Source organism: Zonotrichia leucophrys, chromosome Z (genome assembly GCF_028769735.1).
Source record: "Zonotrichia leucophrys gambelii isolate GWCS_2022_RI chromosome Z, RI_Zleu_2.0, whole genome shotgun sequence".
Taxonomy (NCBI): domain Eukaryota; kingdom Metazoa; phylum Chordata; class Aves; order Passeriformes; family Passerellidae; genus Zonotrichia; species Zonotrichia leucophrys.
In genome coordinates, this window is record NC_088200.1 from 46,593,201 (window position 1) to 46,616,685 (window position 23,485).

Genomic DNA, 23,485 nt, shown 5'->3' on the forward strand with positions numbered 1-23,485 from the left:
GTGTACAGAATTGTTTTGTATGGAATTATAACTGAAGTTTTAGAACTAGAGAGTACCTCTACCCAAAGCAATGCTGAATGGCCTTGGTCCCTGGCATTTAATCAGTATACTGGATCCATAGGAAAACCTTTTGAGATAAAGAAGGTTTATATTAAACATATCTACTGTAGTAATCCACGAGAATCAAGTATGTGAGCAGTAACTGGCATATTAGGGACAAGATTAGGAGTTTTAAATGGAATTGATTCAGAAATACTGATGAATAAACTGGCTGCTGCAGCGGGTAGCCTAACAAAATTGAAGCAGCCTTTATAGTAATGTCTATTGGCATTAGGAACTGGCCAGTGACAGATTTCAAAAGTACTGCCAAAGTAAAGAAGTATGAAGAGGCCGGGGACCAAGACCACAAATTGATAGTAGAAGCACTTAGTATAGTTCAAGATAATGTGTCTTTAGCTTTCAGTTGTATACAAGCACAGTTATGGATACAAGCAACAGCAGCTCTGATCATATAGGAGAGGGGTGAAGGTAATTTTCCAGCTGAAATTCAGAAAATTGAATGGGATAATGCAATTGATTTTGAAAGGAAGTTTTAATCCTGGTGGATTATGGTGAATTTCACCTATGATCCTATTTCTAATGTGGCCACTGCCTTTGTGCTTACCATATGTAATGCCACTGTTTATGTTATCCATCCCATCATTGCCCTAAGATTAAACCATGAAGAAACAACACTCTATCCTTCAGAACATAGAGTGTGGGCACGAAAAGATGAATGAAAAGTGGCAGATAGTAAACTTAGAATCCTGCATTACTAGAGAACAAATGGGATTCATTTGTGAAAGCAATACTGCTAATGCCCAGGATGTGTTTGGACACTGAACAGAGTATTTGTCACTTTGAAATTCATCCAGTCACTGACCAGAAAACTGTGCTCGTGTATACTGGAAAAGGGTGTATGTTTGAGAACTGCTTGTGCTGCTGTACAAATTGATAGCAATGATGTTATTCTGTCTAGTGGAAACCATTCTAATCTCTGTATTTGTATTTGTAATTTTGCTAAGATTATTGGGTGTGGTTTTTCGTATTTGGTACCAGTAACATCCCACCAGCTGATTACAGCCAATTACACAATGTATCACAGACTACCACCTACCCCTATCGGGGCGAACCTTACATTGGTAAAACAATTAATTAAGCACCAAGACCTATTAGAAGTCTTGAAAGAAATCCGAGAAAGTGGAAAGAAAACCTTAATTACTGTCCAACATGATACAAAGGAAATAACCAGAGTTCTACAAAGAATAAAATACGGATAATCACTGGTGAGATGTGATCTTTGGATGGTCACCAACTGCGAATGGAGTCCTTAATAAGTTGTGTCACCCCATTGTAGTTTTACTAATATTAGTTGGGATAAGCTTAGGATTGTCTATTATATTGTTAATTTGGAACTGTAGGATGCTACAACGAATAGCTGTACGAACCTCTTTGTCGAATGTACATGGTAAAGCGCTAAAAGACACTTATTGTCGTGGAAATTTTCCTTAAGTAAAAGAATTTACTTATTTCCTAGGAAAGGGGAGAATGAGACAGAGTATCCATCCTGAACTAGGTGAAGTGTCTAGGAGAGGTGAAGGGTCTGTGGAGCTAAAGCTGAAGGAGAGGCCGCATTCCAGAGACAGCAAGGAGACAGAGAAAGAAAAACAGAAAACCGCGAGGTCAATCTGCCCCCGACCTAGGAATTCCTTCGATAAAGAAGAATTAGTGCTAAATGTCGCGTGGAATGAATATGTATGAACTTAATTTGAAACTGTATGCATATGCATTTGGAAGGGGGGATAAAAAGGGGACTCGGAGTCTCCAGGGGCACGCATGCCCTTTTGGGGAGTCTTGCATCCGGCGCGCGTCGTAATAAAGCATACTGGGCTTTACAACTTTTACAAGTTGTGAGGTCTCTTCTTTTCTCCGGAGCTATGTGTTCTGTGACTTCTGAAGGAAGCGTCGGATGTTAGTGGTGGGGTATGAGCAGGGTATATCTGGGTGACTGCTGGTGAATAGGAGGATATATTGCAAGGTTTGGAGTTAGTTTGTGTAAATTTAAAGGAGAGGAATAGAAACAGAAGAAAAACAATAAGAATATAGTACAACTTTAAGTTATTATTTTGTCACCTATTGGTGTACCACTTTGGAGAGGTGGCCCTCTGCCTTGCTTCCCTACCCTCTTCACCTGGGAGGAATACTGCTTGTTTTGGGGCTCTATAACCATAAGGGCTGTAGCAAAAACCTGGCTAGATGGGGAAGCAAGGCAGAACATATTTCTTGTGTCAGTTAAATGAAGGACTGAACTACACTCTCACTTCCCCTGTACAAGCACACAATGTATCCCCAATGTATAATTTATTTGATCCGTATTGTAGCGATAGCTGCAGATGAACAAAATTCTCTGTTCAATTACTTCTTTACATCTCTGTTAGGAGAGAGGCAGTCCCATTGTGTTCCAGATGCCCACCAGCAGTAGTTTTAATTACAGCATTACTTTGAAATCAAATTGCTTGTTTGACAGCCCTAGTCAGAATCTTTAAGTGGCAATAGAGTGTGCATTTTAGTAAGTGAAAAATAATCCACTGTATTAACATAAAACCTTTAGCTTTTTCATGCAAAGTTCACACATTTGTATGTGTAAAGCCAGAATATTATTTCTGTCCCTACTACATTTGACACAGAGAACACATCTGGAATACAACCACATCTGGAATCCTGATGGTAGCTCTCTGCCAAGTTTTGATTGATTTGACATCTCAGTGCTGGTTGGTAGATGCTCTGAACTGCTCCTGAATGGAAAAAAACCCCCAAATTTTGCCCTTGTGGCCAAGAAGGCCAATGGTGTCCTGGTGTGTCCAAGGAAGAACAGTGCCAGCGGGTCAAGGGAGATCATCCTGCTCTTCTGCTCAGCCCTGGTTAGACAAGTTTGGAGTGCTGTGTCCACTTCTGAGCTTCTCAGCACAACAAAGACATGGAGCTTCTGAAGCAAGTTCAGTGGATGGCAGCAAAGGTGACAGGGGGACTGGAGATGTCTCTTATGAGGAAAGGCTGAGGGAGCTGGGCCTGTTCAGCCCAGAGGGGAGATGACTGAGTGGGACCTGATCAATGTCAATCAGTATCTGAAGGGAGGGTGTCAAGAGGGTGGATTCAGGCTCTGCTTGGTGGTGCTGAGCAATAGGACAAGAGGCAATGAGCAAAAATGGATGCACAGGACCTTTCCTTTCCTAGAACAGATGGCACACAGAGGTTGTGGGGTCTTCTCCACTGGGAAAGTTCAAGAATTATCTGGACACAATTCTGTGCCTTGTACCCTAGGATGACCCTATTTGAGCAGGAAGGTTGAAACAGATGACCTACCCTGATGCCTTCCAGTCGTATCCACTCAGTGATCCACATGTAAGGAAATACATTCAAAACTCAACCACAGATCCTTTAAATTTTAAAATATACCATGTCTAGATGAATATTAGATACCCTTGTTTTATGATGTTTTAGTTTGTGTTCTGATCGTGCTGATTCCCATGATTTTATATATACCCTTAAATGTGACTTATTTATCCAATACGGAAATAGTTCCACAGTTATTCCATTGATGCTGAAGTGATTTGGGGACACCTTACTGTGGTCTTTCAGTATATAAAGGGAACTTATAACAAATACGGAGCAAGACTTTTTATAACAATCTGTACTTAGAGGACAAGGGGATAACTGTTTTAAACTTTAAACTGAAAATGCTAGGTTTAGATAGAATATAAAGAATAATTTTTTATAGTGAGGGTAGTGAGGCACCAGAACAGGCTGCCCAGAGAACCTGTGGATCTCCCATCCCTGGAAGAAGTTCAAGTGTTCAGGTTTGGATGGAGCTCTGAACAACCTGTTTTAGTGGAAGGAGTCCCTACCCACAGTAGGGGTAGGACTAGGGATAGGAGTTGGAATAGACTATCTTTGAAGGCGCCTTACAACACAAACCACTCTGTGATGAAGCAAACATTTTACTTTGGAGAAATGCTAGTGTAAATCTCAGTTCAAGATTCATACCACAATCAGTGTGACACCTGGCAAAATGATAGATGTTTGTGTAACAATCGATGTTCGGAATGGGAAAAATGAATAATAGGGGAAGTTCACACCATAGAATTGCCAATTCAGTATTGCTCTGTAATACTGAAATAATGCTTTTAAATATTGAGCTAAAATGTTGCTGAACATTGCTAAATCCTTACTGAAAGAAAACAAACGGCAGTGGAAAACTCTTGTGCTCAGTATATTTGCTTCCAGTTCTCACTTTTCTAAAATCTTTGTTTAGGCAATTCACTTAATATTCTCATTCCTGACTGTAGGAAATACAGAGCTTATTATATTAAGAATGGTCAATGCAGAATGGAAAGCATTGAGGAATTTACTTAAAGGATCAGATGTCTATGGATGAGATATGAAGCAGCACACACTTTGTGTGTCTCTCACATGTCTGTGAAAGGAAGGATATTTTGAAAAAAAAAAGCATCTTTTAAAGCAGTTTAGTTCTGGAATAAGACTGAGCCAGAAGTATATGTAGTAAATAATAAAATGGTATTCACAGAGGAAGATGCTAGAAGACAGCATAAACAGTCTGGAGTGTTGATACCCATTATCCTCTGTGTTAACCCCCAGAGAATCTGAAAAGCTCCTTGTAATGTCTTTTCACACAAAGAATACCCTTGTATATCAGTCTGATCTCAGTCAGGTTAAACCAAAGAAACAGGCTAACCATTTAGAAAATTGTGAAAGAAATCTGTGAAAGGCAGAGAAGTTCTCTGTCTCAGGAGATACTCATGGTTAAGATCCGCAAGAGCAGAAGGGGGTCACTGATTTACAGTGTCATGCTTCTTCTTGCTCTCTGCTCAAGTGCTTGCAAACACTCCGTGTGCCTGTCTGTGTGAAAGACATTGGGATGGAGCCCTACTCAGTATAAAGCAAATGATCAGTGCTTAGGTATGAGTGAATTTGGAAAATTCAATTCCAGGCAAGGTCAAAAAGGGTCAGAAAATGCACATTTCAAGGCTTAGTGCACATTTCAAACTTAAATGTTTTGGAGCAAATCATAGTTCAGGTTGGTAAGAAATCATCTTTTGTGGACAATTAATAGCTTAGCCCAATTCAGCTCTGTGTAGAGCAGAGGTCCAGGAACACAGAAGAGAGTTCATAAGTTGCACAAGAGTGAAGAGCCAGATAAGCAGTGCTTTACTTGAATCGGCATCACCAGAGATGGCCACAGCTCTGATGTGACTTGCTAGGCCTGAATCTCTTTTCTCAGTTTACCGGTGTGGCTCACTAATGGAAAATATTCCAGTCACCACAGGCAATTGGTGGACAATTTGCTGTACATCCCTGAGAAACCATGAGCTCCTGGTACTGCAGCATGGAACTGTGAAAGAGCAATTTATTTCATTTAAGTATTCAAATGGCAGTTACAGAATTGGTTGTTACATGTCTGACTACGTTTGGATTATCTTTAGGATGTTTTACAGAATATATTAATCTAGCAACCCATATCAAAACCTGCTGTGGTGTGTTCTTAAGTTTGTTAGTTTGCTCCCCCCATTTTCTGTATTAAATGGTTTCTTCCTTTCCCAGGACCCTGTCAGTTAGGTTGCTATGGAAATGAAACTGCTCCTTCCCTGGTTTCTCTTATAAAGTGAAAGTTGTTTCCTCCTTGGGCTCAGTCCTTTTCTCCTTTTCTCCTCCCAAGTTTCGAGAATTTTCTTTTCTCTGGGAGTTATGGTTGGCTGTAGCCCCGGAGCCCCTCCTATGATTTATAACAGTTAGTTACTTTAGTATATCAGTTATGTTTCGTACCTCCAAATATGTATTTCTATTAGATAGCCGGGTTTCCCTGCCTTCTTCTCCCCTTTTCCCTTAAAACCCTCTCCTGCCCCCTGGTCGGGGCCATTTGCTGGGTGTTTCCCCTCCTTGTTAGTTCTTCTGTAATAAACCGACTGTTTACCCCCAGCAAGTGGTCGCCTCCTAATTCGTCTCTCACCGCGCTGCTCGGAGCTATCACCCAGCTCAGCCCGAGGCCAAGACGCCGAGGGGGGCTGTTTTCTGATGCGCAGGGGCCCTGGCCTTCGCCCCTCACCAGATAGCCGGATTCCAGGGCCGTGGACGCCCCCGCGCAAAAACCTGTGATATAAAGGAGCTAAAATGTCCCAGACTGCTGAATGTGGGCATTGCTTGGAGTTTGTTCTTAGAGTGATGCTTACCTTACAATTTTTTTTAAAATCTGAAAGGGGTATTATGTTGTCTAAAATGAAATCTCAAAAATGACAGTCCCTGTATTAAATTACTGCAATACTGTTAAAAGCTCAGTTCTAGAAAGTGGTGATTATTCTCTGAAAAAAATTAATTTCTGCGAAAATGTAGGATAAAAGAGAATATGTCCCTCATTCCATTACTTATGCTCATTTAAATTATTTGGATTACATCTATTTTACATTGCTATTAAAGAGAACTGATACCAGATTGTAAGTTTTAGCAACAAGATGTGAAGTTCTAGTGGAGAAGACAGAGACCTCACTAGCAGTGGGCCTTGGTACGTCCTACTCCAGGCATATTCTGAGTCATGGCACTTCTTGAATCTTTTTCCCCATTCACACATTCAGTCAGGCAGGTTAGCTGGCTGAAGGTGATGTGCTACTGATTACAGTTTATTGCAGGATACTTTGCAGTTCATCACAGCCATAACAAGAATCCCAGAAACCTTGCAGCTGCTCTCAACACTGCTGCTGCCACTTTTGGTTATATTGAGTGGAATACATGAGGATTAATGAAGAGAGAGCAACACAATCTGAACTTGGCTGGACACACACTATGTCCCATGCTAGGGCAAAGGAGAATGAAAAGCAGTTTCTATTGTTTGAGGGACAATAAGCATAAAACACACTATAAATTACAGCTGTGCTGCCTATGACAAAATATGGTGCAGTGTTTTATTATCCTATTACAAAAAACATTATTCAATAACAGGTATTTAAGACAGAGGTACTTACAATTCACACTTGAGACAATATTTTGAGCAAGAGAAGATAAGAGACTCAGAAACTGAGCTGGAAATAGAAGCAAAGATGAGAGGAATTCTTAAGCTGTTTCTGAATTCCAGAAAGAAAGTAGACCTGTTGCCAGTAAGGAAAAAGAAGAGATGATAAGAGTGTTACTTAACTGACATGGTATGGCAACTTCTCATATTCTGATGCAGGAGTTGTAAAAGTCCTTACAATGAAATGCTGAAGCTCCTTCCCTAAACTTGGGCATGCTATGAATTTTTCAGAAGTCACATTGGTGGCTTGGGTCCCCAGAGAGTGTTCCCTTTGCAGGGAGATAGATCAAAATTGTGCAGGAGATACAAGAGTAGGTGGCTGCAGTGTGGGAACACGGAGACTGATATGAAGTGCAAAAGAGAAGGAATGAGTGGAGTGGGTGAGAAGTCATGGCTTGGGTGCCAGTGTAAGCAAATGCCATTCCTGCTGCTGATTGGTCAGCCAGGTGCTCTCAAGTTCAGTGCTCTTGGGGAGGTGCTGCTTTAAAGGCCAAAAATTTAGGTATATTTCATCATAGTGCTGTATAAAGACAGAGTGAATCTGCCATCAGTCAAGGGGTGAGAAACAGACAGGCTCCAGCCGCATGCTTTGGACCAGTCTCTTCACGGCTCAGGTAGCAGCCGGCTGTGGGATGCTCCTGTAGGGAAAAACTGCTCTCCAGAAGACTGTAGCCCTGCACTTTTAGCAAGAGCTGTGGAGCAAATGACCTGATTATTCTTTTGCTGATACATGCATTTTGTCTTTTGTTCTTTTAATTATTTCCTTATCTGTGACAACTGGGGATAAACTGGCCAAAGGGCAGATAGCTCAGCTTCACAGCTGAGGGCTTTTTATGGCTGTGACTGCTGTTTTGTAGAGAAGGGGATGAATCTCTGTGTCCTGCATTGAAACTGTGATGCCCATCTTGTGCTTTTTTTCTTTGGACAATAATTGAAAATATGCCATGAAATCACCCGAAGTCTTGAGACTGAGCATATGGGCATTGATGTAAGATATCTGTAAATATTTCAGTGAAGCAAGGCTCTAGACAAAACAGTGTATTTTGTTGCGGTCACTGAAAGTTATTTCCGTTCCTTCCTTATGAGAGATAGCAACAGCCTGCTCTGTGGTGTCCCTGTTAGCTGCAGCTGCACCACTCCTGTCACTAAGGGGAATGTTTAATGTTCCAGATCTGATTTTCCCAAGGTAATGTTCAGTACTGCTGGAAGCGTAACTGGGTGGATGATAATGGACATTATTGACATGTTATTAATAGTGGTGCACATCTTTCTGATGCACCATGTTTTCCAATATGCTGCATGGTAACAACTTAGTTTTCTGAAATATTGTTTAAAAACTTACCTCTAGCTAAATGAGCTAATTCAGGGGTATTCTTTAATTGGTCATTAATGAAGTGTTTAGTGACAAAACGTAAAGGCTGCCACAGTAATAGCATGCTTCTCTTAATAGTCCATTAGACTATACTTTATACTGTCTTACCACATATATCCTTTTAGTTCGGGAATAAGTGGATATAAGTTGGATCTTTATGACTCTTAGAACTCCAAACCAATTATCTTCTTATCCAACATATGGTAGCTACAAGTCTGCTATAAAGCTGCTAAATAATGAAATAAACAGGGCCAGGAGACTTCTTCTCCTTTTTAATGCCTTTATTAAAAGTGATCAGCTCAGGATTGGGCAGCTCACAGGGCTGCAGTCTCTCGTCGTCTCTCCCAGCGCCACTCAGAGAAGAAAGATATGCGCAGCTTTGTCTACTAGGAGCGGAGCTGGGTATCAGGTCCTCGTGGGAGCCTTTAGGATGTGGTGATCCCCTCCACATTACTTTTCCAGGCCCCTTCCCGCCGGCTCCCGGCTTCGGGACGACTCCCATGGTCAGGGTAAGAGGGACTCCGCAGGTGTTCCGCATCTCTGCAGGCTCAGCACTCGGCTCCTCACGTCCAGACATCACCCAGTCTCTCTTAGGTGGCTCGTTGTTTTTGGGGTTCTTCCTGGACGTTTGGAGTAGGGGGTCCCACACAGCATGCTGGTCCTTAGAGTTATTTTGCATATCCCTCCCCTCCAAAGTCTTTTCTCCTCGCTGTTTGGGAGGTACCGCACCCTTTACTGTCTGAGAGAAGAGCTATTAACTCGCCCCAGCCAAGCTTTTACCGATACAAAAACAACTATTAACAACAACGACCTGTAATTACCATAACACAGGCAGCAGCCCAGCAGTAGTGGTAACCTTTGTCTCACAAAAAAAAAAAAAAAAAAAAAAAAAAAAAATCAACTGAATTTTTGTTCATAACAAATCAGATTAATCTGTTTGGATTTTGTTTCACTTAAAAAATAAAGGTCCCATAACAGGAATGCATAAAGTACTTGTAGAGTGTAGGAGTTGTGACACACATTCTGCCTTTCTTACCAACACAGCTACAGGCTACTGAGTTTACCGTAATGCCAATCTGTTCTGTCCGGGATGAGAGGAGGGAGCTCAAGTGCCAGAGTATGTAGAACTAATCTGTTCTAGGGATTATCTCCTCTTAGAGAGACCAAGTTATTCTTCTCCTATTTTCCCATAACTTCATGTTATCCATCTCCTTCCTGTTTTGCAGGTTTGTGCTGTGAGACAATCATCAGATTGCCTGCATTGTAGGTGCGTGGAGTGCTGGGACATTTTTTGTGAGTAGGGCAGACATAAGATGGGGCTGTAAAAGTGTTATGCAGACTGTGGGATATGAAAAAATCAGGGTGCAGTTTTGTCCTGAGGAGTGCTCTGCAAGGTGCTATCTTTGTATCACGCTTCTTCCCATGTGAGGCTATGATTTCCGAGTCCTCTGATTGTCTACTTGTCACTCAGAGAAGGCTTTCAGGATTTAGTCACGTTGAAATATAGACTGAGAGTCTCAAAATGGACATGTTGGAGTAGAAATGCTGTAGAAGTGGCCATTCCGTTACTGTTGTAAGGCTCTGGTTTGGTTTTAGGTATCCTTTTTCTCTCCATTTGCTGGAATTGTTGAAATAAGTACCTGCTGCAGAAAACAACCCAGCCCTCAACTTCACTTTCATGGACTACTCAAGGTATGTCTTGATATTTTTTATAGAGATTAATTCCTCTCTCTGCTGTCAAAGTGAAATGATGGCACTTGATTGCTGAAAGACACAGAGTGACAAATTTAATGTCTGATGGCTTTTATTTGAAGGACAGCTCTCTTGAAAGTGGCACTGCTCAGCAGGGTTAATTTAGAGTGGCTTTTTCTCACAGATTGATGTAACTCTTGTAGTATGTTTGTGCTGCAGCTGTTGCTGATGTTGCGGAAGAGCTTCCAATTCCCAGGCAGAAACCAGGGAGTGGGACAGCTTTTCTGGAGAATCTGTACATGTACTATGGCCCATGACTCTCTGGTGTGGTACCAGACTCAGGAAATCACTGATTATATATCACAGCTATAACAAAAAATAAAAATGTTAAGGGATTGGTCATCAGCTGCAGTCTTCTGCATTATTTTTCGGTATCTCCCCTGCACAAAATAGCTTCTGAGCCAAAGAGAATACTGACACTGTAAGGAAAGAATATAGTGAGGCTGAAACTGGACTTAAACAAAATTCTGTGCTTCAAAGCACTCTTTGCTTTTTAGAAATAATAAATACGTTTTTACAATCTTTACTATAGCTAAAAAGAAGCAATATTTGGAAGACTCTCCATTTATGCCCTGGTTACACAATCCTCTGTCAGTTGCTACTGTTGATTTCTAATTCAATCCTGTAGTATGCTACAGTTAGTGACATTGAAATACTGTATTAATATTAATTAGGTGTTCTAATAAATTAGCCTGATTGTTCAAAATATTTACTATCTTTATTGCACCTGTTTAAACACCTCTTACAGAGACATAGATATATCCTTGAATGAATCCTTAGCCATAAGCAAACTAGATGTTATCCCTATTCTACATAGATGGGTTTTTTTCCTGTCAGTCTTGAAATCCTTTACAGATACTTCATTTTCAATGAAAAATTAAAAGTTATATAGTTATTTTTATTTAGAGTATAAAAATGCCAATATAAGATGTAAAAATCCTGATGCAACGATAGTAAATATTTTCAGAATTGCAATGCTGATGGTTACACAACACTTAAATTTAAAAGATCACCAGTCTGAATTATAAAGGACAGCATTATTGAAGCGCCATGATAGCGCTGGAAGTCTTCAGATGCTTCAGAAGTTTAGGGAGTGGGTGATATAATTAAAATCATCACTGTTTTCTCCCACAATTTAAGATTTTTTCCCTCTATCCTGTTTGTTTTGGTTTTTTATTTTTTAATAATGTAAAATTCTAGAGCCTTGTTTGATATAAATGCAGTAATGGCTTTTAGAGTTCATGATGAGACTTGATCACATTTCAAACCTATTTTCTTTGTAGACTTTTGTTATTTCTGTGACAATCTGTGACAATACAACTTATTGATTAGGTTTATGCAGTGTTTGCAATTATGTCTTTGTCCTGGCTTTTACATTTCTTGCTACTGTATTTCACTCTGAGTTAATGTCTGTCTTGGATGTATCTATCTATTTAGAAAATCTGACAGCTAGGTATGAGGTGTAAGAGCAAAGAAATTCTCTAGTGTGCAATCCCAAAATCTTCCTTTCTGAAATCCCCTTCAAAGAAACACAATTTTTAGCTTTTGCTTTGTATAACACTTCTCATTGCTAAATTGGTAAATACAGAAAATCTGACTTAATTTTTCTTTAAGTCTCGTCATTTCACAATATGTTCCAACCATAGTACCAGCTACACCTAGTCAATATGTCTGACTTCTTTGATAGCACTATAAAGCAGGGATTTTAGTTTAACTGCAAATCTCTCTGTACATTTATGATGTCATAGTAAGAATAATTATCACATATGTAGTATTCTATTAACATTTTACCTTAAAGATTTCACAAGTATTTTCCTATACAATCGTATTTTTTATACATGCCCTAATAATTGCCCTTAGATATTACACCAGAAGGAACAGCTTCAGGGCAGAGAAGGAATAATTTCTTTTTTGTATTTGGACACAGGTTTTGTTGCACGCTGAAGAATCACTTCTGTTGAGAAGCACTTTGGTGTTGTGAAGTCAATAAATATACCTTTCACATGAACTTAACAATTTCCAGCAATGTGAATACAATTAAAAAAAAATTAAAAGAAGAAAAAGAAGCATGTAAAGTTTTAAAATATCAGAGAACTTATTATCTGTGTACCAGATAATAAGACACAAAATCACCAAAATGCCAGGAGGGCAATTTGAAATGAGAAGGCTGGTTAGGAACTGGATTGTAATTTGGGCAATAAACCCTGTTTATGATAGTCTTCCAGTCATTAACTGTGTCTTTTGCCAGAGGAAACTGGGACTATTAACTTCCTCTGACTGAACCAGAGGCAGAAAGCAATTTCTTTTACAAGCAGAAGGAAAGGTTCTGCTCAATAAAAAGCAATTAAACATTTCCTATAAAAAAGAATGCTCAGGAGACCTCATGCCACTGTCAATGTGGCTCTCAAAAGCTTTCCTTTGGCTCTTTGAAAGAGGTTCCATGCTATTTGTGTATTTATTACATCTCTGCAATTACAAACTTGACCAAAGACAAATTTTGTTGAAGTGAATGATTCCACCGAATGACTAAGGATTTAATGAATTTCTTTCTCATCCCAAGGAGGTAATCTTTGATCTGTTTTCAGAGATAAGAACTAAAGAGATATTCCTGTATGCTTATCTCGCTTTGAACAACTAGAGATGACTTTTTAATTATTCAGATAATTTCTTTCTGCCTCTTTAATTAATTTTGAACTTTTTTCCTCAGTAGGATATTTGTTGCTTTACTATCTTGAATCAGTTACTTGTTCAGGAAATTAGACTGTATCATTATATGCTGTATAAAGAAATATTTTCTTTCAATCTCCTTAGGCTACAAAATTATTCTGGATCTATTATTTCTGTTAAAAGATTTTAATCCTGTGATCCTTGTCTAGATCACAGCATTCTGTGTACCACAAAAAGAAGAGAAAGAGCAGTTCTTTTTGCATGGAGTTCAGAACTGAACAGTAGTGAAAGATGTAAAAATAGCAGACATGGCTTCTAGCTGTAAGAGGAGTTGCCTGGGAAGAGAATGACTTCATTTTCATAATATACTGGTATAATTTAGCTGTATGAGTAATTTCCTCACAAGGAAAAGGGTAATAAATTATTGCCAATTACTCCTTCAATTCATCATTATCAACATATAACAGTCATATCACTTTAGCAGTTCGTAAAAATGTGGTATTTCATGGGGTTTTATTAGTATCTGGATTGCTGTACAAAACGGCTTTCAGAGGAGAGAGTCTGCATCATTACACTGCTCCCATCCATCACCAGCTGGCTATCAAAGGATACAGGAGTAAAGCAAACAATGAAAATTACTGCTCACATGCTGGTCCTCTTTCCACCATGGCGTCTGCAGTAATTGAAACCTTGGCTTGTCTAACTGCAGCTGAATTCGTGCAACATCTATTGCCAAACAAAGCACTCATATTACTGCTTATTTCAAAGCTAATTTTCAGTAATGTTACTACTCAAGACTATTATTGAGTGGTGGATTAAGTACGTCAACACTTAAGCAAAATCATCTCCAAAGGCCAGAGAAAAACCTACTTGACTCAACATTTTGTCTAAGATCATTCTGTCACATTGCATTAGAAGAGATGTGTGACAGAAGCACAGGAGCTCTTCCTCACCCCATCAGTATCAGTGTTCTTGTGACCTACTTAGTGTTCACCCCCTCAGGATGAGTTACAAATCCAATTTACACATTATTGTGGTTGTGTTTACCTTCTGAATTGTGGAAAATGGAAAAGGGGGAAAGCAAAGATTCAGGGAGACAGAATATATTTAAATGCAGGTATGCTACAGAAGATAAGTGCTGAAAAATCTCTGTGAACAGGACTTACTCTAGCTCTACTACACTGCCTTTCTCTTTAGCTAGGTGAGAAAAGGTTATAGTGAGAAACACTTCAATGTACTCTCTATTCCCCTATTGGAGGGATTTTCAAAGCCATAAAACTAACAACTATTTAATTTCTCCTTGAAACAGGAATGGTGATAACATTCCTGTGATGGGTTACAACTTCAGAGAGATGTGTACCGTTCTGTAGAAGTCAGTGAAGGTAGAGGTTTATAGAAAATCAGATCACGGATTGCTGAATAAGAGAGAATTCCAGTGACTGAAAAAACCAGAAGGATTTGAAAACTGCTAATATTTTCTGGTAGAGCAACTGAGAGTTAGACACAGGGGAAAATTTTTGACTTCTCCTTTGGGTCAAAAATGTAAGCATGAGGTAGCATTTTAGAGTACAATCCCCAAAAGGTTTTCAATAATTTAATGTATGCTAAGTAATTCACAATAATAACAAGACTGTGCAAATTTTAGATAATTATTGGCTATGTTATACCAAATTATTTACAGTCTGGTGGTTAAAATAAAAGATTCTTTGCCTAAAGACCTTTTTGTTCAGTTCCTTCTTATTTTACCAAACCAAACCAAGAATTATCTAGAAGTTTTTTGTGATCTTATGGGCAGTCAAGAAGTGGGAACAGAAATGATAACAAATATATCCAAGCTCGACAAAAGGGCTACAAAAGTAATTTTCATTTTAAAAGGTATTTTTAAATGCTTTAAATACTTTTAAAATTGGATCATCAGCCTCAGTTTATTGGAAAGGAATCTACCAGGCTCGACTTTGAGGTGTGTGTGTGTGGCTAAAGCAGATATGAGTAAAAGATTTGGCCTAAGGTCTTCATTCTCCTTTTGGAAAGAGATAGACACATAGCAGCAAAGAGAAATGGAAGACTAAAAGCCATTGCTAATAGAATAGACTTACAGCAAGTAAGAGACAAGTAAGACAAGTAACTAGACAGGTGTCATGTTGTGGGTTTATCCCACACTTCGAATAGATTGAAATTATGGCTTTTCTTAAACATCTTTTTACACCAAATACATGGACAGTAGTTGTTCATGTGTATCATCTTTTTTTTTTTTTTTTTTTTTTTTTTTTTTTTTTTTTTTTAATATTTGGAGCATTCTTCTACAAATTTCTAAAGGTTTGTATGAAACGGTTTTTATTATTTGGAAACTTTTCCTACTGCCCTGGAGGTTCAAATATTCAAATATCAGATGCAGTGCCTTCCAAATAATGTGATTTGACTTGGGAACCTGTTCTCTTACAGCAAAAGAGAAAGACTCTGCTCTACAGATTCTCTTAGAAAGGGGAACACATTCAGCACTAGAAAATATAAAAATACAGCAACAAACTAATACATACTAGTTCATACATACTGATTTCACAAAGACAGTTGTCCTGGCTGTTGAAAATATGAGAAAAAGGAAAATAAAGGGGAAATAAAGGAAAAATCAATGGGTAAATTTTATGTGACATGTTTAAGGGTCTTTCCCATGTAGCAGTATATTTATTTTAAAGCAGTCTCACACTACTTAATGAGTGAAGCATAGATGTGTGTGTGCATCAAAAATGTATGATATATCCACCTTAGCTCCATATAATCCCTTTGGAAATAAAAACAAGCAACTTTACTTAGATATTGCAGAATTTAATAATTGATTAGTTTAAGATTTAATTTTATGTTTCATCTATGCATTAATCATTTCTCCCCCTTCTGATGTTAATGCTTTTGAAAGTCATTGCTTGATGACACCATGTAAATTCAGCAGTCTGACAGTTAAAAGAAAGGTTTAGAGGTCTTGGACTAGTTTTTGAAAATTAATATATTACAAGTACGAAGAAATTTTAGATGCAGTATCTTAGCAGGGGGGAAAATAATCAATCATAAATTGCAAAGGCATGACATTTATTTTGTTAAGTTGTTTGCAATTTTTTCTGACCTGTTTTTATCAGATGTGAATTTGCCTTTATCTGTGAAGTATTTACTTCATCTGAGAAATATTAATTTCTCAGATGAAAGTGGCTTTACATATGACTTGAGTTAAAAAAGAATTATTTTAAAGCAGTGACTGTAAATATTTGAAAGAGATCTTTGTTTCTGTCAAAGTCATGTTAATAACAGTCTGAACACAGGAGGGAGACAAAGACTTGGTTAAGAAAGATGCAGAAACGTGTTTAAAAGCTAAACTTTGGGGAAAAAATGGGTAGAGTGATTTACAAGTAGTGTGTTTGATTTAAAATAATATTTTTATCATATATCATATTGCTTTCTAAATTGCCCCCTAACATTATTTGTTGAGAAATAGTTCACCCTACATCTTTTTCCTTTATTAATTGCTTCAAATGTGATAATTTCTTAGCCTATTTCTGGAACTGATATCATGGATAGACTTCCCTTATCTGCCTACAGATGACATTGAGGTATGTTTGCCAATAGAAAAATTACATTGAATCACATAAAAGTTATATTTCCCCTGCAGATTGTGCCACTAATATTTGAAGGAAGATGCACTTATTTTTTTTAATTGAGCACCGTTTGCCATGAGCATGTAGTGTTTGCAGTGCTTTCTTTTGTTTGAGAACACTTAGCAAAGAGCTGATATGATAAAGATTTTAAAAACCACTTTCTTTCAAAGCTTCTTGGCATAAAACAATTAGCCAGCCATGACTGCACAACTTTTACAGTCTTCTGTAGTTTGCAGTGAGAGCAGAGCTGAGGAATGTTGGTTGTTTGGTGCCTGGGAAAGCTAAGCCCCGTTTCCCTGCAGCAGAAGCACAACAACATGCCTGGCTTTGCCAGTGTGAGCTAGCCATATCTCTGAAGAAGCCCATCCTGAATTCATTTTCCTCGTTTCGTACACACGAGGTCTGTCTGCTGAGATTGAAGGTCAGCTCACTTTTCTGGTTGCTTATATGGTTTCCTACTTGCTGAGAGTTGAACTGAGACTTCTTACACTGGGCAACCAAGAGTTACAGGATGGACTTTTCATTGCAGCAATATAGTAAAGAAAACAAAACTGACTGGCAGTGAATCCTATCAATTGACTTAGAGATGGTGGAAAAGAGCTGGATATGATAAGGCAAAAAAGTGATAATGTGGACAAACTTCTGAATGGTAGGAGTTGTTTTCTATGTGGGCTTTACCAAGTTGGTTACCCCTCCATCCTTGTAATACTGCTTTTGTTCTTTATATCTGCTTATGGCATTTTAAAATGATAATACCAATTAATCTTTACCTTTTGGTATAGTAAAATTGTGTAAAAATAATTCCAAGGACTTCAAGGTAAAATTAAATTCAGGGGGTGATGATTTGGGTAGATTCGTCAGTACAACTCCGTACTCTAGATACCAGTTCAGTTCTGGATGATTTTACATCCTTCTCTCAGATCCATAATCACCCACCCTGTTTTGTCTTGTTATTAATTGTAACCAGGAAATCAACCTTTCCAAACGGAATCAAAGAGCTGTCTTACTTCCACACATGAAAGCAATTCATAGTGACAAGAAATATACAGAAATAAAGTAAAGGACTACTCTACTGGACAATTAAAACCTCTTGAAACGTGACTAACTTCTATACTATTGAAAAGAAAATGCAAGCCAGATGTTTAGTGTAAGTCTGTGGCTTAGTTTGGACTACACAAATGCAGCATCTCTGTGACTTTTAGATCAACAAAACAAACTAAAATTATTTTTTTTTTAGTGTAGAGAAATTCACTGTACTCTAGCAGAATCATTGGATTATAAAATCGTAGAATCATTGAATGGTTTGGCCTGGAAGGGACATAAAGATAATTTTTTTCCAACCCTCCTGTCATGAACAAGACTGGTCAGAGGCCCATTCAAGATCCTGAACAGTTCCAGGGATGGGGAATCCGCAGCTGGGTAAGAGAGGCAGCATCTGGAATTGTTCCTTAAACAAGAACAATATTGATTGTAAATTGATGGTGGATCTGTTGGAGCTATTTATTATTATTATTATTTATTTATTTACTGTTGCTGAAACAGTGCATAACCAGAGCCCATACCTTTAACATATACAGCAAAAGGAGCTCTCAGGCAGTCTGGGAATAGCTACTTGAGGTAAGTGGCAGAGCCAGTACTACTCTCTCTACAGTCCATTTTCTAAAATGAAGCAACTGCTATGTCAGTTCTGCATTAGATCTTTGCTGGCAATAGTGATTAGCATAGCACAATCTGCTGGAATTTTAGACAGCTGAGTTCTGTGCATCTAAAAAACTGCCATAAACAGGCAGGCAGAACTACAAGAAAACCATTGCACCAGTGAGAAATTTTAAGAAAAGGTAACTGTAGACAGTTCCCGCCTGCCTTCCTGTGTACATGAGATGATGATGCTGAGCTCTAGCTAAGACAACACTTAAGAAATGCAAAAAAACTCACTTTGGGTAACATAAGCACTTCAGTTTCTCCCTTTTATGATGTTTAGATTTCCTTTTCTTGTCTGTAACAGTATCTTTAGTGCCTTGTGGCAGCATGCTTCCTGCGGTTGGGGCATCCTGCCTGCCTGCGGTTCGTGTGGATGACTCAAGTGAGTACTGGAGGTATCTGCCTAGTCTGGGATTTTGCTTCATAGAAAGGGGAACAAAAGGAATAGTCAGTGAATGGATATCACACTGAGGATGAGTGTTACTGATTGTCAAGATCACTGTCACTATCCAGAATGAATTACGATTTTATTTTAGGGCAGCACAAATATTCATGTAGAGTGAAGAGGGCATTAGGAATACTACTTTCTGCATTATAGCAAAGAGACATTAAGGCTGTCACATCAATATCAGTGATTCCATCATGTAAATTCTGTCAGCAATATTGCATCATTTAGAAATACATAATTCTCCACCAAGACTGCACATTAAATATGCTTGAGAAAATAAATAAAACTAATGCACAGAGAGTTAAACAAGATGAACAGATCATATGTTAGCATTGATTCAGTAGTTTTTAGGTTTCAGCTCCCTGGGAAATGAAAAAAATTTACTGGTGTTAAACATCAGACACGTAGATACTTGAAGAGAAAAGATTTGTGAAGACCATGTCTTTCAAGAAGGAATGAAAATGGGGACTGTTCTGTAAAAGGGACAAAAAAGGATAATGCTCACTTACAGACTCTAGCTGGCAAAAACTATGTGACTACACATCTGCTTGTTTGAGCCTGATCTCACTCACAGTTATAATAAAGGCTGAAGTTCTGTGTACTCAAGGGAGCTACTCACAGGTCTTGATTCTAGAATATTTGGTGGGCAAAATAACACAAATGATGACACAAAGGTTATGTCTCTCTGAAGGCCAGGAATATCCATGTCCAGGTGGGTATTCCTGTGGTTCAAGTAGTGATGGATCTAATGTCATTAATTTACCCTAATTTGTTAATGCTTTGCTTGTGTTTTCTTTGTATCTGTATTGTTTTCCTGTTCAGCATCAATAGAAGAGGGAAGGCAAAAATTAAATGATGACAAGAAAGCTATGCAACCAATTTTTAAAAGTAACTTTGTGTGCTTGTACACAGAGAAAGAAGCAACTTTACAAGTACTGAATGTTACCTGGTATTCCTTGGAAGTACTTGTTTTCCTGTACAAGTGGCATTCCATTTTAACAGACTCATGCATCTTTAACACGTCAGAGTGGAAACTTCCTAAAAACTTGAAGTTATTGACTACTGATGTATTAGAACAATCTGTACATGTTTTATTATGTTTCTAACAGATACAGCTTTATAATGAAAATATTTTGAAATATGAATTGATTTTATGTATGAATTACAAGTATTATTTCATGCACTTGCCAGCCATTTTCTTTTTATTTCAATTCTCTATAGCGTATATTTCCTTTGGACTAAAAATGACTGAACTACAGCAATATCATGCAAGAAAAGATGGACTCAGTAGGACTGGCCTGAATGAGATAAAAAAGGTAAAAGGAGTTCTGCAATTACAATTGACAAGTTGGTTTAATATCCAGTGAAAGAAGAATGCAATTCAAGAGCTGCTGGATTAATTAAGTAATATGGCAAAACAAACCATGGATTATTATCATTTTCAGTATGCCCCTGGACTTAGGGAGGCCAGAGGGCTCAGAGTTCAGCTTCTCTCCACTCAGGAAGTGCTGATATCTATAATGAACATGGGTGTCAAGACATAAAAATGTATTATATATGAGATACATAATAGAAGTGTATATCTGACAGATTTTGTACAAAATACAAAGAAGCTATCTTTTATCTCATAAATCTTATTCTGTGAATATCTTATATCTCCTTGTATATACAAACTATATAGATAATACATTACAGCGATTATCGAACATAGACTAAAAAAATTGGGGGGGGGATATCTCAATGTCTAATATTATCAGAAATAAAACAATCTGAGGAAAGCAATGAGTAAGTGGTCTGGTGGAAGGGAGCGAAATAAATGATGTGAGCCAGTTTGTGTTTACTGGAAATCTCCTGCTGCCTGGGACATTGTAAAAATCAATCACTCAGGTGAAAATAGAAAGTGAATGACCAATGGATGGTTTAACAAATTTGTAAAAGTCTCATAGAAAACAAGGAAACCCGGAAAAGAATTCTGTGTAAATTCACATGCAAACTACTAAAAGATTCATGGATCGCATCCTAGAAAATTACACTTTTAGCAGACTGACAGACGGTTTTGAAAGTCCCCTGTAGCCCAGGATGTGCAGGGTTAGAGTTCTCACTGTAGTGCAGTGTGAGGAGTGAGTACAAAAGAGACAGTGCCATGATACTCTGCATAAGATGGAAAAAAACTCCCTTGTCATGGTGAAATTAGGTACGGCAAAGTTTTATTAATTAAAGGGCCAAATTTCTTGCCTGATAAGAAGCTGGTCTTGCTTGATCTATTGGGGTGGATCTGAATGGCTGATGAAGGATCATCAGTTTGTGGAAGACCAGTGGATTTGCACTCATTTCTGTTGACTGATGGCAGTGAAAAGCAGAATGATCAGAGGCAACCTGACACAAGTTTGAGAAGGATGCATCTGTTGATGTGATGAGGATTCTGCTGGTGAGTGTCCAGGAAGCACTCACACTGAGGAAGTCTTGAGGCAAACCTGCCAGCAGTATTTTCCTGTGTGTACAGGCCATGAGCACAAGTGGTAATTTTGTTCCTCTTGTCCAGACAGGCAACTGCCCAATACTGTATTTCTCTGGACAGTAAATTGGGGATCTGCTTGATCTTTGGATGCATTTGGAAGCAGGTGGGCCATGAGTACTCGGGTGGAGGCTGACTCCCAGAGGAGAGTGAATGGAGAAACGTGGCCTGTCCCCTACAGCTTTGGAAAGACAAGCCTTGACAGAATGTGTAAAGGTGAGGACAAGGGCGAGCAGTGGCAAGGGAAATTCAGGGAACTGGTAAGTGACAGTGAGAAAATCCTTTATCAAAGTGTAGGCAGAAGTCACCAGAGACCAGGATTTCAACAACTGGCTTTTTGTAAAACCAAGCAAAAAGCAGACCTGAAAAGAAAATACAGTATCTGAGAAACAGTAAGTAAGGTCTAATGGTGTCCACAGACAAATAACGTGTGCAAAAGCATGTATTTCCTTTCAGAACAATAAAATCCAAACATACCAGAGATTACTAATAGAGATAACAGTCTGTATGAAATGTTGACATGTATAAAATATCCTTCAATAGAAAATAAGTGCAGCTCGAAAACTATAATATTCCAGACCTGAAAACATATGAAATAAGTAAAGACACAGGGACAGTTCTTAATTTTGAGGAGAAAAGTTGTACTGAATAGAGAAAAAGGTAATCAGTCAAGGCAATCAAGGAAAGCATCAGAGCAGGAAATTATCAGGTTATGCTTTGGAGCCAGTGAGTAAAAAACAGCTAATATCAGAAATAAGCTTAGCATGAATAACCAATATAGTAATTCTGCTGATGTAGATGACTTAAATTGCGACATATTTGCAACTGTTTCTCACTGTATAGTAGTGAAAGCTGTTGTTTACTGCCTTAATAGGCTAAACCAATGTAATTTTGTGTTAAATTACTACACTAGGTACAGTCTTATTGTCATGAAATTGGTGGAAAAGCTGTGAGAGAAGGTTTGAATTTCTGAAAGTTAGCACTAAATTTCAGAGAAACATCCCAGTCTGGGCTATGTCCCAGGTAATAAAGTAGCAAAAAATCGTCTCTGAAGGGGGGGCAAATATAAACAACAGTCCAGTCATTACATTGTAATAGGCTTTGGATGGATGGATAAATTACAAAACAAAGAGTTTATTTGCATGTATGTATGCGTAGTCAACATACATTCAAAAGTCAACTTTATAGTCAACTTACATTCAAAAAGTAATCTGCATATTCAGTCCTAGCTTGATATATTACCACTCAGCATGTATGAAAAAGCACTTGCACATTCAAGACGAAGAACATGTTGCAAATTCTCTTTTCAAATTTAGAAATTCAGCATAGGACTGCTCTTGCACATTTTAAGCTCCCAGTTAATCTCAAAATAAATGTACCTACATATATGGTGTAAAACACATATGAAGATGGCAGTAGTTTTTTTTTCGGATTCCAAATACTAAAAATGCCAAATGTTTAAATATGCTGGCAGAATACCTTATTGTAGTGGTGCTTATCAATTATGGTGCTTAGAAATCAATTTAAAATAACATTTCAGGACAAGCTTTCTTGAACAAGATTGAGATAGCTGTTCCACAAATCAACAATTTCAGTGCTGCTCTCTCCACTGTTGTCTCACTTAAGGAAGTGTTGCTGAACGCACACTTTCCCCTAAGAGACTGTGAAGACAGTGCTGCCACGCTCCTTTCTAAAGCAGCCTGTATAGCTGCAACTCCGCCAGAAACAAATAAACAGCAAGGTGATTACAGGAATGAACATGAATGGCTACTGCAACCTATTTAACATCTTATTACATTTAATTAAATTGAGAGCCACCAATAAAAGCAGTAACAACAACCATGTGCATGTACTTTCTTACTTAAAACACCGATGTATGCTGTGATCTCTAGTTTCTGTATGATGCCTCATGCAAGAAAAAGTTTTCTGCATCATGAAGTATTTTATCTCTTGATATGAATCTCTTCTAATAGAATTCAATATATATGTATGCCTTTTTACAGTTCACCTGCTACACAGGATCACACAGGAAATGATCCCCACATATGTTTATCAAAATATAACCAGTGGCCAGAAAAGGCGAATATCTCATTATAAGTTTGTAGTTAGACTGTAAGTAGTACCATAGGCCAAGACTACCTTAGATAAATTTTGGAACAGTTGTAAGTGCTCTATACATATGCCTTATTCAGGCATTTTTATAGAGGTATTTAATTACAATGCCATATCTATCTTGTCATAACGCAGAACAAGCACTCAGATTGGTCAGATA